At 44.6% G+C, this 16,366-nt stretch overlaps 1 protein-coding gene across 1 annotated transcript in view; it reads left to right on the forward strand.

Moving 5' to 3' along the window:
- The first annotated feature begins 889 nt into the window (after positions 1-889).
- The window catches only part of ZNF704 (zinc finger protein 704), a 136,413-nt gene continuing 120,936 nt past the window's right edge, over positions 890-16,366 (forward strand). The window contains exon 1 of the mRNA XM_054017747.1: positions 890-961. The gene's annotated coding sequence lies outside the window, so the exon portion shown is untranslated. The remainder of the gene's footprint in view (positions 962-16,366) is intronic.

Genomic DNA, 16,366 nt, shown 5'->3' on the forward strand with positions numbered 1-16,366 from the left:
AGCTGTGGGACTCAGATGAATGATGCCCCTCGCAAGGAGGGAAGGTTGAGAAGGTGTAACTGCCGAATAATGATTGTTTTCAAAATGACTGTTTGGTTTTGATTAATGGTGGTAATCAATTAGTCCTAAGTGTTTGTAAGAGCTTATTTAAATGACAGCACCCCTCAAGTGTCATCACGGGGCGGCAAATGTTAAGTACCGCTTATAATCTCGCCCTGGCTCCCTTTCTCAAGCAGCAGCGATCCTTTCCTCCCTTCCTGGGAGAGGCGTGGTGGTGACAGCGCTGGAGCAGGGCCATTGCTCTCCTGCGAAGCGCCTGGCGGGAGGAATCCAGTCCGGGTTTTGGGGCAGGGGACTAGCGGGCTGCCTGCAAGGAGAGGCGAGTAAAGCAGGAACGCACCGCTGCCGACAGCTGGGGCAGAGCAGCGGGGACAGGCAGGCCCGCGCCGAGGGCAGCGGGAGCAGGTGGGGAAGCCGCGGGACTGGGGAGTCAGTGCCCCTCCAGAGCCGATTGCACCCGGGCTCGCCTGCCCCATGGCTGCAGCGCGCCTATTGCGCCGCCCCACTGCCCCCTCCAGCGGCTGTGTCCCCCTGTGAGCGCCGCCGCCGCCACCTCCCGAGCCCCGGGTGTCTATGAGTGGCCGGCGCGGGGCCGCCGCCCTGAGCTGAGGCGCGCCCCGGGCTCCGCACCATGCAGGCGCGGCGCTTGGCCAAGCGATCCAGCCTGGGCAGCCGGCGGCGAAGCGTGCCGCTGGCAGCGCCCGCCCCGGATGGGGGCCGGGCCCCCAAGCCCGAGAGCGGCTGCTGGAGGCCGCCCCGCCGAGAGGGCTCTGCCGCGGCGCTGGAGGAGGAGGAGGACGAGGACGTGGTGGTGGAGGTGGAGGAGGAGGAGGATGAAGAGGAAGGCGGCTTGGGGAGCCCGCCCGCGCCGCTGCCCATCCCCGCCAAGGGAAGCCTGAAGGTGCGTCCCGGGCCGGGGGGCTGGAGTCCCGCCAGCCCCCTCCCAGCTAGGGAGGGTCTTCAGTGCCCAGCCCTGCCCTGGGCTCCGTCAGCCCCTGCTCCGGTGGGAGGCGCTGGCGGGTGTCCCGCTCCGGGGTGTCGCTGCCCTGGCCCGCGCTGCAGGCGGGGAGGGGTGGCGGCCGCTCCCTAGTCCGGAGCGAGAAGCGGCGCTGGGGGGCGGGGGCGGGCTGCCCCGCTCTCTGGGATGGGGCCTGGACGTGTGCGTCATGGGTGCTGCCCCCTTCCCGTGGTGGGGTGACGGAGCAGGTCGAGGGTTGGGAGAACTGGGGTGTCGGGGGCGGCACCCGTGACTCCACGACACCTGGGGGGGGGGTGTGTGAAGACGGGGAGCGTGCTGTGAATGTCACCCTCTTCTCTGGGGTTTGGCATGGGCGAAAGGGGAGGGGCAGGGGTGCTGCCCTTCTCAGGCTGGAGGAGGGGAGCATTGGGGGTGAGGGTTATTGGTGCTACTCTCTTCTTCAGGGCTGGGTGCACCACCCCGTCAATGCCCCAACCTGTTTCTTTCTCCAGGGCCAGGCATTGAGGGGGTTGTGGTGGATGCTGCTCCCTTCTTTGGTTTGGGTGTATGTGTTGTGGATGCCACCCTGTTCTCCAGGCTTGGGCACAGAGAGGGGCATTGTGTGTGCTGTCCCTTCTTCTGGGTGAGAGGTGCTCTTTTAGTGTAAAAATGCTATTGAAAACTGCGGTAATATACAATAGGAAAGCTATAAACTAGGGAATCTCAACATGTGAAATAATCTGTTGGTTAGCTACAGAGAGCTATATTGTTGGCTCACTGCTGTTCCTCAGCTCTCTGAAACAGGAGGGGTAAGTCATGGGTGTAGAAAATGTGGAGCTGTTTTGCTGTTTATAACATTAATAGCTGTGAACCCCTTTTAAATCTGATCCTGTACTCAACAAGTACTTAAAGTAGTTGTGAGCTTTACTTTACTAGTGCTCAGTGTAGTTAACAACAAAAATGAGTGGGGTTGTTTTTTGTGGCTTTTTTTGTTTGTTTTTTGTTAGCAGTATAATTTTACAGGGAATTGTTGGTTTCTGAAATAGTGGGTACAGCCATTTTTCTGAAGTAGGAATTAGCATTTTATCAGGGATTTGGGAAAAGCAATCAGTTGTGGGAGTCTTACAATTAAAATGGATGTGGTAGAGTCTTCTAACATTTTAGGTGGCTTAGAATACTTAATGAACCAAATATTCTCCTTGTTAAATGTATGTCTCAAGATTTATCGTCAGATGATGATGAGGGATTTGTAACTTAATTTTGACCATCGCTCTAGATTTTTCAGGAGTAAAGCTGGACATATAAGTGCCCATGTGTCACATGAGACACATTGCCAAGAAGTGCTAGGATATGAGGGTTACAAGTAGCTCTGGTAAGCTGCATTAAATGGGTGATTTAAAAAAATGATTTTTAGTTACCATATTAATTGAATATTAAGATTTACTCAGTGTCTAGACCAGAAGTTTTCATGGGGTGCACAGAAGAATGTTCAGGGAGGTGAGCGGCAATGACAGCCCTTTGTGTGTGTGTGGGAGGGGGAGGGGGTTTAGGGAGTTCCACCTCCATCTCCTGACTTACCTCAGCAGTCCACCCAGCTGTGGGTGAGTGTCAATGCCTCCATGCCCAGCCCTCAGTCTGTCCCCAGAGACTGTCGCACATGCCTTCCTCCACCCCGAAAACCCAATGGGAGAGGGACAGGTATTTGGGGAGGGCACACCCAAAAATTGTAACTCAAAGGGCGGGACTCGGCTCAAAAAATTTGAAAACCATTGGCCTAGACCCTGTGTGGAGGCCTGATTCAGAGTCCACCAAAGTCAATGTGATTATCTCCATTGAGTTCAGTGTGCTCTGGATCAAGACTTGTCTGAGAGCTTTAGAAATGCCTGTGGGCCCTGAACCTGCAAAGGTTTATGCACCTGCCTAACTTTACTGCCATGAGTAGCTCTATTGAGTTCAGTGAGACAACTTGTGGTAAATAATAATAGTAATGGTAGTAAAGTGAAGCATAGTGCATAAAGTAAGTCTTTGCAGGATCTGGGACACAGATAGGTAGAGATGTTGTGGGACATTTATACTGAAGCCAGATAATTATATACACTTTTTTTTTTTAAGTTTTAAAAATTCTATGTAATGATTTTCTAATAAAGAGGAAAAAGTATGAAAACCTTATTAACTTGTGAAAGGTGCCAGGTTGACATTAGTCCTTTGCATATCCACAGTAAAAAGCACAACAAAAGCAGCAATAGTGCAAGATACCTCTACGCTATTAAAGTGTTTCAATCCTTACTCAGAGGGATTGTTGTAGGAGTGTGAGGGTAAATCCAAGCAAGTTCAACCATTGGCCTGTCTGCAGAACCTTTCACAAAGGTGTCAATTGGAGTGATAGTTTTTGTGACACATCATTATGATCTGGACTGAGACCGCCAATCCATATTATTCAGGTTTCCAAGCAGTTGACACCGTGTAACTCCTTAGTCACTACAGATCTATGTGACACTTGAACTGGTAATCTAGAGATGAAGGGCTCTGTGACTGATTACTAATCCCATGTATCACCTTATCCCACTGAAGTTAGAATCATGAAAGTCTTTCGCACGTGGCATGGAAAGTGAATCTTTAAAGCATATGATAGGAGGCAAATTACATCTTGTATCACACAGGAGAAGGAAACTAATGGGGAAAGTCTAAAGTGGAATACTGGTAAAATTAAATATTATCTGGATTATATAGCTATAAATTGCACACAATGTGGATTTCCTGAATATACTGTTTTCTGTGTTGGTAAACATTCTTTTGAAACGTGTGTTATGTGAATACATATGAAGGTATTCAGATGTGGGGTTTTTTGTCTTGTATTGATTGTATGTATGTGCCTAATGTTCACTGACAAGCATGTGAGCCTTATAAATCAGATCACAGTAGTAATTTTGGTTTTTGATCAGATACTGTTTAATGTAGTTTACTTGGTGTAAAGTGTTATGTCTCTTTCACTGAATAGTGGGTTTCATTGATTAGTAACATAGATGTTGATATATTAGAAGAGAGTATGCATAGTTGTCAAAGTGCAGTGTTTCAGTGTTTTGCTCTTGGCTAAATATTATAAACAAAGTAATGAGCTATAATTTAACATGTACAGGTATATAAGTGGGACTGCCCTTATTTATAGACTGATAAACATATTCCCCCATGAATCAATTCTCAGGGCTCTAATACATTAATTTAAAACATAACACATTAAAAATAAGGAAATAGACAAAATGAACTCAGAATAGAATTCCCTCACTCTGACCCTGAAACCGTTGGAGCAAATAGGCACTAAACATCATGCACTAAACATCAGAAAATTTGGATTCTTGGCAAATACGTAGCCAAGGGTCTGTGACCAAAAACATTCTACCTCCTGTTCCCAGAACTGGGAACTTTTAGCAAAACTGATCCCAGCTGATGTCAGCTATTGAGATGATGCATAATAGATATTGTTTCAAATGTAGTCAGGACCTAAATCACGATGGGCTTTATAAATAAAATTCAAAATCTGGAAACAATGGTTTTCACTGCATTCCATGCAATGCGGGTGCAATGTGTACATCTCCAGAGAACACCATTCAGTAAGAGGGATGCAACATTCTCATAGACACATTTTAGATAGCTACAAGAGACAATCAGCTTGATATTGAAGGATCAATGAATTTTACATTAGCTGAAGATTCCAAGTGGTCTTCATTGAATGGTTTATGTGGAATGAATTGTAGTAGTCCAGTTTGTTGGTTGCATTGGAGTTAAGGCTTGGAAAAAATTACTTGATAGCTAATTACCAATTAGTGAAAACTGTTTGTGCCACCATACCCCCAAAGCCATGCCCTCTCCAATATAAAGAAATAAAACCATTGTATACTGTATTTAATAGTGCAACATCAGTCAGCTGTCTATTTAACATATTTTAAAATGTGGAGGGAAAGAGGATGACAGTGACACTAAAGAGAAGTCAAGAAGTCATATGCCACAATCAGTTATAGGAAAGGAAAAGTAGAGTGACGTCAGTGAGAGAAAGTAGATCGAACATGCAAGCAAAGAAGCTATAGTAAGTAGGGCTCATGGAAGATAAGGAAAGAATTAATTGACTACATTTGATTTTCACTAATGCTCATCTAAATATATTTGCTGAATAGTTTAAAGACCTTTTTAAAAATGGCTTGATGTATAGTGGTGAAATTAATATATATTACTGAGGGTTTTTTTTTAAATGAGTCCCTTTTACCTTCTCTCTTTTTAGCATATGACTCATCATAATATTTCCTTGTCTTCTGTTATGGTGGGAAGTGTTTGGCAAATAGGTTGGTCTTGCAGCATGTTCTGAAGATGGCTAAGCTTTGGCTCAGTCTTTTTTTTTTTTTCTTCTCTCTTCCAGTAACTTACTCCAGTGTAGAGCACTCTTGACCACAGACACTTTATCTCCAGCTCTTATGAGCTTCATCCTAGGCATCACTGCTGCATTTTCCCAGAAGAGCTCAGAGATAGAGATAGTCTCTGAGTTAGCTGGGACCTGACCTCATGATAGCCTTGGTTTTAATCTATAAGGATTTGCGCCCGCCACTTCCTTTCAATGCCAAATCAAAGTACGGGTAGGATGTGTCCTGTTGGGGAAGTACACTGCCACAACATCCTACATAAACTGAAGTCTCTTTGTCATTTCCACCTTTAACCCCAGATATAATGAATGGCAATAGTCCAGTCTGGAGGTGAAAAATGCATGGGTCACTGTGGCCAGATCTTGCCCAAGAGGAAAGAACTGGAGGTGGAAGAAAGTCGTGGGCGGGGGGGGGACGACACTTTATACCAGCTGGAACCTAGAAGAGGCACGGGGATTGTATGTGGTGGGAGAGCGAGATGGAGACTAAGGCTACATCTACACTACAGGGGGGAGTCGATTTAAGATACGCAAATTCAGCTACGTGAATAGCGTAGCTGAATTCGACGTATCGGAGCCGACTTACCCCGCTGTGAGGACGGCGGCAAAATCGACCTCTGCGGCTTCCCGTCGACGGCGCTTACTCCCACCTCCGCTGGTGGAGTAAGAGCGTCGATTCGGGGATAGATTGTCGCGTCCCAACGGGACGCGATAAATCGATCCCCGAGAGGTCAATTTCTACCCGCCGATTCAGACGGGTAGTGTAGACCCAGCCTAAGGGAATAAAGGGGGTTAGCGAAGTGACCTTTTCCAGGGTCTTGTGTTATCAGAACTAGTTCAGCTGTATGCATATGAGAACAATAAATACTAGGTTGCTGATTGTATAACTTTAGTTTGCCTATGAAACTGTTCTTCTGTGACACAGCTGAAAATTCATCTTCAGCTATAATAGCAGCCATTTGAAATTAGACTGAAATTAATCTATTGGAGTAGTCGCTAATATTGAATATTTAGAAGCACAGACTAATTTTTACTGTGCTCATCTAATTTTCTGTGTGAAATTCTCTTGAATCCCTGTGGATCCCACAATAAGTTACAGTAATTGTTATGGGCTGTGGTGTTATGGCCTGTGCTGACTACATTAAATCCCTTGGGATCATAAATAATCAAGTATGTGTATTGAGGCTGCACTCTTCATATGGTAAGATTATATCAATACCATACAGTTTTTATGAACAGAGAATTAGAAGGAGGACTGGCTGGCGAGAATTCCCTTGGTGAGTAGGAATATTAAAGGACATGTTCAACCCTCAGATACATATACATTGCTCTCATACATACATAAAGCCAATGGGAGTTCACTGGGCCTAATGTTCATCAAAGAACAGAATTTCATGGATCTCAATTTCATTTCATTTTGCTAATGAGCAGGTTAGCTTGCATAGACTGGCTCATACGTCAGCTCTGAAGTTTACTGCTACTTTCTGCTTAGTTTTGTAACTGAATATTTTAGCTAGTATCTGGTAGGGGTTGAACATTGAGCTAACTGCAGCAGTTTGGAAAAGAAGCCTTATGCATGGATTGGGCAGATTGATTTGTGCATCATGGACATTCCTGATTAGTAGGGACGGGTGAACCTTGTTGCATTCAAAGAGTCATAGATCTCCACCTTATTTTTATAGGATTGTAAAACTAGTTAGTTTTTGAGTCTTTTCCCCAATAATTACATGCTGTATGCATGTGTGTATTTAAAAGATTCAAAATAAAATAATGAGCTATAAAACCCATTTCAAACTGAATTTACAAGACAGTGCTTCTAAGGGGTTACATTCAGAAATCCTTCCACATATAAAAGTCCCCCCCACTTGCTTCCTCCGGCCAAAATAGCATTTCCAACTCCAATATCTCCCACAACCGTCCCCAAGAAAAGCCTGGGAAAACAGGTGAGGCTTGGAGTGCGTCTTGAGGGTCAAATCTGTCTTCTGGAGGAAGAGAAGAAAGGAAGCAGAATCCAAAACCAAGGACCCTTTGCTGAGGGTGCTTTGCTGTCAGCTTCTTGCAGTTATACATGGAGCGGGTTGTGAGTCTGAGCACTTATAATGCCCTCAGCTGTCTCAGTAATGCACACTTTTTTAACTAAAGAGACGCCTGTATTAATATATTGAAGATAGGAGAGCCCCCAAACGTAGGCTGGCACCCTGTATTTTTGTCGGAGTTGTGTGAGGTGTGTGAGTGTCGTTTTTGTTGTTTCAATAGCATTTCTCTCTTTCCCTCTGTTCCTTCTTTCACAGTCTCTCTAAAACATCACAGGAATTCAATAATTTTTGTAGTAGATCAGGCCTAGATAGGTTGATGTAAGTCACCTTGCATCAACCTGTGTGTGCATGTGTCTACGCTCAGATTTGTCTCCAGCCAACATAAGTGCCCTGTTACGGTGATGCAATAAAACCACCTCCCTATACGGCATGGATTTATGGTCAACCTGCTGAGGTTGACACTGTGTGAATGAAGATGCTCCATGATCTCCGTCAACTCTAACGGTCCTCCAGCAGTTGTCCCACAATGCCCCATTCCATGTGACCGTGACAGCTCTGGTCACAGTTGTAAACGCCATTGGCCAAGGGTCACAGAGACTCGAAACCATACCTGTTCCCCTCCAAACCTCAGCCTGTTTTTGAAATGCCAAGCTTGGTGAGCACACCTAGCTGCTCACCCTTCTTATGAGCGACTGTCCAGTCGACTGTGCTGGCTCCATGCACTAGATGCGCTCCTGCATGGAGTAGACAGGTGGTATTAGATCTCCTGGGCCTGTGAGGAGAAGAGGCTGTGCAGGCACAGCTATGCACCAGCTATAGAAACCATGGCGATCTACGAACAGATTGTACGGGGAATGCAGGAAAGGGGTGCGTTAGGGATCAGCAGCAGTGCCATGTGAAAGCGAAGGAACTCCTTTAGGTGTGCCACAAGACCAGGGAAGCCAACAATCAATCTGGTGCTGAGCTGCAAACCTGCTGCTTTTACAACGAGCTGCATGCCATACTTGGCGGAGATCCACTAGCACCCTGCACGTCACTGTGAATACCTCGAAGGAGCCAGAGAATCCTGCCATGAAAGTGAGCAGAGGGGAGCTGCTGCCGGGGGCTCCAGCCATACTGTGAGCCAGGAGCTGTTTGAGATTTTGCCACAGTCTAGCCAGTCCTGCCAAGGGAGCATGGATGAGCCTGCTGAAGGGGAGGGCGCGAGTAACTGTGCGCATGCATTTTTCTTTACAATGTCTAAAGATGGTGCTCGTCCCATCCACAAGTTAATAAGACACAAGTATCAACTTTTCATTGTTTTACTCGTATGAGAAGAGAGAGAGGTATAACAAACGGAGGTAGAGTTGGTTTCTGTTTTTCCCTGGTAGGTGGGAGTGTGGGAGAGCCTGTGGAGCACTTTGTTTATGTATATAGGGCCCTTTCATCCTCCTGAGAGATCTTGATGAAACTTTCATGGAGATACCCTGCAATTTTCTCCTAAAGGTTTCTATGGATGGCTACCTTATATCTTCCTCCATGGTAGGACATTTTCCCATGCCATTCTGAGTTTGGCTGGCACCATTGCAGTAAACAAGCTAGTGGCATATGGGTCTGGATGGCTTTGGGATACCGGCAGCAGCTGTATTCTCTGTGCCTTTGTTAACCTCAGGAGGGAGATATCAGCTGAAGCTGCAACCACCTGTGCAAAATAATACCAATATTCAGTGCCATTGCCCGATACTCATACGCGTGGAATAGGGACTGAAATTGTATTGTTTCTTGCAACAGAAAAGCATCTCCCCTCCCCCTGGGAGGCCAAACACACCATGGCTGGGACTGGAGAGCAGTGTGAGCCCAGGCACTCCAAGCCAAAGTTTGGAAAACACTTTTAATATAAAATGCTGAATGGGAATAAAGGAACTGAGTTTTGAAACTTATCTTTCCCTTTCCATTGTGACTGTGAATCCAGTGGCACATCTGTCTTTATCAGCAGCTTCCAGCATGAAAACCTTGAGTGGTGCTCCCTCTATGCTTGCAGAACGTCTGGCCCTTAGGAGGAGAAAGAAAAGGACTAGGGAGGACATGTTCTGTGAGATCCTGCAAGCCATTGTTGCATCAGACTATGATCAAGAGGCTTTGAGGGCCAATATGACTGACAGCATGGAGAAGGAAAGAGGACAAGAGAAAATCCCAGCAGGAAAAGGAGGGGGAAATGCACCAGGACATAATGGCTCTTCTCAGGCTGTAAACCCAAATGTTGCACATCCTGGTTGACCTACAGGCCCCAAAATCCCAGACTCCCCTCCCTTTGCAGAACTCCGTGGTCACTGCTTCCTGCTCCCCCAACATTCCATGTAACATCATGGGCCTCATCCTTACGCTTAGCACTCCACACAAGGGGACAGCAAGGGAAACCACAGCTTCACATACACTCACCTGTGAGAACTGCGGGCGGCGCATGTGTAACCACAATGGACTACATTTGTGCACCAAAATGGACAGAAATGTTTACGTCCCTTCCAACTTTAAAGTTCCACTCTGTTAATGTATGTTAAAAGTTCGTATTGCATTGTTTTTCTGCGCTTTTCCCCCCACTCAATATAGTTCTATTTTTTGAGAATCAGATTATTTTTATTAGTTCACAACACATATTGCAGAATGCATAGTGGTATTCAAAGCACACAGTACTTATAAATGTACTGCAAGCACTACACAGTTCTTAGCAGTGCCCAAAGCGCCAGGTCTGGAGAACAGTCTAGCACAGAACACTACTGTGGCTGACTGTTAAAGTGCTATGAAATTATGCAGGACACAATAGGCAGCTATAACCCTTGGGATATTTTTTCTTGCTGAGATCCAATCAAGTGAGTAAACACCACCAGCCTCCCTTCAGTTTACCAATAGCACATTCAACTGTCATTCTGCACCTGCTGAGTTAGTCACCTTGATCAATTGGTCCTTCAGACTTCGTATAGATTGCGCCAATCACAACATGGGTCTTCCATTCGTCTCGTATCCTGGCCTTCCTTCTTCATGTGCGGTCATGTCTTTTCATGATTAAAATCTTCCCATCTCTTTGGAGGTCAGCTGAGTGGTTGTTTCAGTTCCCGTGGGTACCACTTGGCGACAGCTGCAGTCCATTGATTGTCAGTGAGCCTTGCTATATGGCCGGCCCATCATCTTTTACTATGCCTGCTCTCAAAAATGACATCCTGCACTCCATTGTGCGGTCTGATCACTTCATTGGGGACTCGGTCGCAGATTGAAATTCCCAGAATTCTTCTTTCCATCGACCTCTCAGTGACAGATAGTTGCTGCTCCTCTGTCTTCGTTAGTTGAATCTTTCCTTGGTGCAGTCGAGGGGGCCAATATATGGCTTCGTGAGCCTGGGGAGCCAAAGGGAAGGCTGGGTCCCCCAGAATCACTATTGACGTTTCCATAACACCAATGGAAATCCACTGGTTGGGGGAAAAAATGTCGCAGCTTCCAGCTTTCTGAACTATCCTGTATTCTTAAAGATGCAAGCATTATGCACCTTCTCTGACCAGGCAATATTGATGTTGATTAAATGTCCCCAATGATCCACAATGCTTTCATAACCATAGAAAAGTAGCCCTTTCTATCGATATACTCCGTGGCAAGGTGGGCTCGTGCCAAAATAGGGATGTGCATGCTATATATTGCCCCACTGCAGTTTGGGAACCCTATTGCTGCAGATCCATCCACTGTGTCCTTCACGTTGCTGAGTGTCACAGTCCTGTGTAGCAATAAATGATTAATGGCCCTACATGCTTGCATAACAACGGCCCCCGCTGTGAATTTTCCAGCTCCAAAATGATTTCCCACTGACCTGTAACAATCCAGTGTTGCAAGATTCCAGAGTGTGACCACCACTCAGTCCTCTAAGGGCAATGCCATTCTCATTCTGATATCCCTGGGGTGGTGGACCGGGCCAAGTTTGGCACACAGATCCAGAAATGTGGCCTTTTGTATCTGAAAGTTCTTCTGCTACAGCTTGTCACCCCAAACCTGCATTACAATGCAATCCCATCAGTGCTCAATTTTTGGGCCTAAAAGCCGTGCTGCACCATCTGCGGCTGTTCCATGAATGCGAACACCTACCTTGAACTGTTTTTTGCTATGTCCCTCAATAAATTCTCCTTGAAGAAATTGTCATGTCCCCCATTGTTGCAGTACTTCCTGTGGGTCTGTAGCTACAGACGAAAATCTGCATCTGTATTTGCAATGTTCATGAGAACGGTGCAGAGCTTTGTGGGCTCCATGCTTCTGTCAGAGGTGGCAGACACCGAAAAGTGCTAAGCAGGTTTATGGGATTTAAAAAGAGAGACGCGAAAATTATGGGGTATGGATGGCATTATGGGATGGAGGAAGTTACATACTAGCTCCCGGAGATCCCTGGGCGAGTCATTTCTATCCCACAACACATTGCCAAAAAATTCCAAAGGCGTTGTACCAGATGGCTGCTTGTGGTACACTCTGCCTTGACACATCCAGTCCTGGTGAGTATGCCACCACTGAGAATAGCCTAGCTCCATCCTCTTTGGAACCCCCCTTCAAGTAGTTGAAGGCTGCTATCAAATCCCCCCTCACTCGTCTCTTCTGTTCCAAGGTCAGCTGGCAGCCTACGGGGGGAGAGGGAAGAAGGAGGGTGGATGCCAGGGGCAAGAAAAGGACTGTGGTACCACACCCAGCCACTAGAAAGTATTCAAGAGGAGAGTGCCCCATTGCATGTGTTTATGGGATCCTGCTATTGTTATAGAACGGAGTGAGATTGAGAGATTAACTCTTTGATCTTGGTTTGTTAGTTTGTTTACTATCAAGCTCGGTTAAAAATTGTTGGTGAACTGTCTTTCGAGAAATGGGTACTGTATGGTGGTAATTCTATTGAGCAGTAATAGACACTTTCTTCACAAGTGAAAACATATGTTGTACTGCTGGTTTAAAAAAAAAAAAAAAAAACACCTTAACAGTATCTGGTAAAGTACAGGGATACCATATTTGTAAAATTTCCAAAGGAGTGCTTTGTTTTTAAAAGAGCAGTAAGCAGTTGGGTCATTCCTAATGCTTAAATCCTCCAAAAGAATACTGAAAGATGGTAGAGTAAGGGAAAATCTGGCGTTCACATCTCATATTTGCAATTATGTGAAAAGAAAACAATGGATTAAATATGAAAAGTGATTGAATATTCATCAGCTCACCTCTTGCTGACTTGTACTGTCACTGTAGGCTGTAGCTCCTTGCAGAACAGAACATTCAAGCATTTTGCTTTTTTAGTACTGATGAACAATGTATAATTTGATCGCTTTCACCATTTGGCAACTTGCCAAACTTTCTAACTTGGAATAGTAATGATTGTGATGACATTTGTCTCACAGTATTAAAAGTACATGGCTGGGTGGTACACATTGTTTGACAATAAAACTAATGAGGGCAGGAAATTGAGATACTGTAGATCAACTTCTGTTGCTTGAACTTCGTGAAGAGCAAAAAAAAATCTTTTTTTTACAGTCACTAATTTTTCATAAAGAAATAATCCAAGGGTGAAAATCCTGACTGCAATGAAGTCAGTGGCAAAACTCCCATTGATTTCAGTGCGGCCAGGATTTCACCCATGAATGTGTAACACCAGTCCAGTAACCACATAATTTTTTTTAACAATAGCCTTACTATTTTCTGTTTTTAAGTATATCTTCAAACTACAGTAGACCGTACCAAATAATCATTAGGCACAGGATTAAAGAAAAAAGTAAAATGCTTATGTGATTAGATACAGAAATGTGTAACTTTATAGACAATCATTTCAGAATCATTCATTGAGCTTTTCTTAACATAATTTCAAAAAGGTTGCTTGGACTTTTGATAAGCAGTGCGATTATGACAAGCAATTATAAGATTGAATTTGGTATTGGATGGATACTAGTGGTTTATGCCTGCATCACATTTCTACATAGTGCACAAACTATATGAGAATATTTAAATCCATACATTGTAAAGGTTATACACTACACATTTGATCATTTTACATATTGGATATCACTCTGGAAATAACTTTTAAAAGATTAGTCTTCTGGATAGCAAATGCTTGTGATTGCAGTGCTGTCCTCGCAAGCCAAGCTTTTTCAGAGTTAATTGTAATTAATGTAAGACCATCAAATCAACCAAAAATTTGAAATTAGATTTTTGCTGCATATGAGATAAACTACTCCTAAAGAAGACACTCTCGCTTAGGTACCTGCTGCTCTCTGGCCAGATAAGTATCCTTATTCCATGTACTGAGGTAGATGAGTATCCTTATTCCAATGTACTGAGGTAGAGCAAAGAGATGTGGATATTTTTCTTTTCTATATATTGATAGCTCCCTCTGCTGATGCATTGAAGCACCATGTACTTGATGGAAACCCTAATGTTCTCTTTCTCTGAGAAGGCAGGTAGCTGTCTGTGTGCTTTCTGAGACCCCTCTTTCAGTAAAAATATTTGTTTCCTTCCTCCAGTTTACCAGCAGTCATTAGGAAGAAAGTCTCTCTTTTCTGTAGCAGGGGAAGAAGTCTGAGGTCTCCCCTAGCCCTAGTGGTGGTTTCTGCAGTGCTTCCAAGTGACAACAGCCATGCCCAGAAGTGAGATTGAAGGGCCTCCTCCTTCTGCTCTCAGACTCTTGTACTGGGACCCTTTTCCCCCCTAAAAAAGCAGGATGAATTTTTTGGGGCAAAAGGATCTTTGGGGAGCATCTCTTGGTTGTTCAGTTCTCTTCCCAGACAGTCTCCTTGCTTGTTCAGCTGCCGTAAGAAGCATGCCTTTCACTTGTATCAAACGAGGTCAGTCAGAGAGGAGAAAATGTGTGTGATGTGGACCCTCTAATATTGTCCCCAGGGTGCCCTCTAAAAGGATCTCAGGGCACTGAGACCAGTACCCAGTATTGACCCTAGTATCTTTAATTGACAGTACCTGTATAATCAGGCTGTTCCAACAATGGGACACAACTAAGAACCAGCTCTGCCCATCCCCTTGCACTGGAACCTCATTATGTAAACAGCCTCATTGATTCAGATGAAGACTTCTTTTCCCTCCTGTGGGCCAGTAGGTTAAGATTTCAGATCCTCCTAAGAGGTCCTGGCTCCACCCTCTGTCTCCGAGCTGGCCCTTTGCAAATTCAAGTAATGTGGCAGCTCCTGGTCTCAGATTTTGCAGACCTGTCCAGAAAGCCCACCCTCTCCAAGCCCAGTTTGCAACAGATCTTGAAGCCATAGCTTCTTAGCCTTTCTCCCCACCTTGGAACTTGATCTGGAGGCCTCCGGAAAATAGATTGAACAACCTAGCATTACTTGCTGAATCAGTTAAAATCACATCTGCGGGGGAAATTTCCCACTCCCTCTGGGATCATTCTAAATGTGACTGCTTCCGTTTCCTCTCCCTGCATGTGGTTATTGAGGATTTGATCAACTTTATCAATTCCATTTTAGAGACTGCAGAACCAACCTCTCAATTTTCACTGACCCAAAATCACTAAGGTGATAAGAAAGACACAGCAGCTTTTCCTGTTCCTTGTGGGGAAAGAGGAGTGGGCTTGAAATGGTTGAAACTGGAGAGAAAGAAAGGTAATTAGCACAGCCTCCTTAATTAAATCTGTGCAATTTACAGGTGCAAATTAAGCCAATATATAAGCCAGACTTAAACTGATGTAAGAGCGTCCACATACAAAGCTGCACCAATTAAACATATCCCGTTCAGTTATACCAATAGAACTTCTGCATACAGATAGGCCCTAAATCAGGTACAGCCGGACCAGGGTGCTACGTTCTCACTAGTCCCTTCCTCTTTGCATCTCCCTCAAGATCACTTTTAGTGTGTGAAAGTCCTGATTTGGGTGAATGAAGCAAGGTTTCCAAAGGACTTTGGTGAACCACAAGATAGAAAATTCCCTGAAGTGGTGCTTTGATTCATATTCCAATGCACTACAAACAGCCATGTGGTTGCAGTCAAAACTCAGGATATGTCTACATTACAGCAACTATGCCATTATAGTGTAGACACTTCCTACATTGATGGAAAGGGTTTTCCCACTCTCCTAGAGGTGGTACTTCGGTTGACAGAAGAATCCTTCTGTTGACCTAGCCACATCTGCAATGGGAGTTAGGTAGACATAACTGTAGTGCTCAGGGCATGACATTTTCCACAGCCCTGAGTGATGTAGCTAGGTCGACCTAAATATTAGGTGTCGACCAGGCCTCAGTCTTGTCTAACTTATGTCGTGGTCATAAGCCAGAGTTAAATAATGACTATATTCAGGAATGTTTGGAGTGCAAAACTGACTTGGGCAGTCACTGTAGAGGCAGAAAGAAAGGGGTTATGAAATTGTGTATGCCAATAAACATGCTATAAAATAAAAGAAATAACACATGACAAGTAGGCTTGTTTTCTGTAAATAAGGTCTGTCACTTCCCTTCTTTAAAAGTTTAGCTAGGAAGCCAGGCTTATTGGTGCTTCAGAGGATCTCTAATGACTTTTCAAAAAAATAAGAAAATCCAGGCTTTATGTATTTAGATCCTTCCAGAGTTTTTAGTTGAAAGGACCAATCTTTAGATCTAGGTGTCAGAATTTGCAGGACTCTTAGAAGAAGAGGTTTTTGTGGATTTTGGTGCAGATAATCCATTAATCCACTTCAGATAAATATAAATTCAGGCACAGAACCGGTGCCAAAACCATAGATCTTTAAAAGCTGGTTTCTGGTTTTTCACCCACATTTTGAAGATCTAAATACTGAATATTATTTGTTAGTAATTTTCAGCTATTGTGACCTATTCTCTGGCTTCCTTACCTCCCACTATTTCTGCTTCAGTTCATTCTAAAGAGTTTCAGGCGGTCATCTTCTTTGCCATTGCTAACATACATCTGTGCTCATCTCCT

This window comes from Malaclemys terrapin, chromosome 2, assembly GCF_027887155.1.
Source record: "Malaclemys terrapin pileata isolate rMalTer1 chromosome 2, rMalTer1.hap1, whole genome shotgun sequence".
NCBI lineage: Eukaryota > Metazoa > Chordata > Testudines > Emydidae > Malaclemys > Malaclemys terrapin.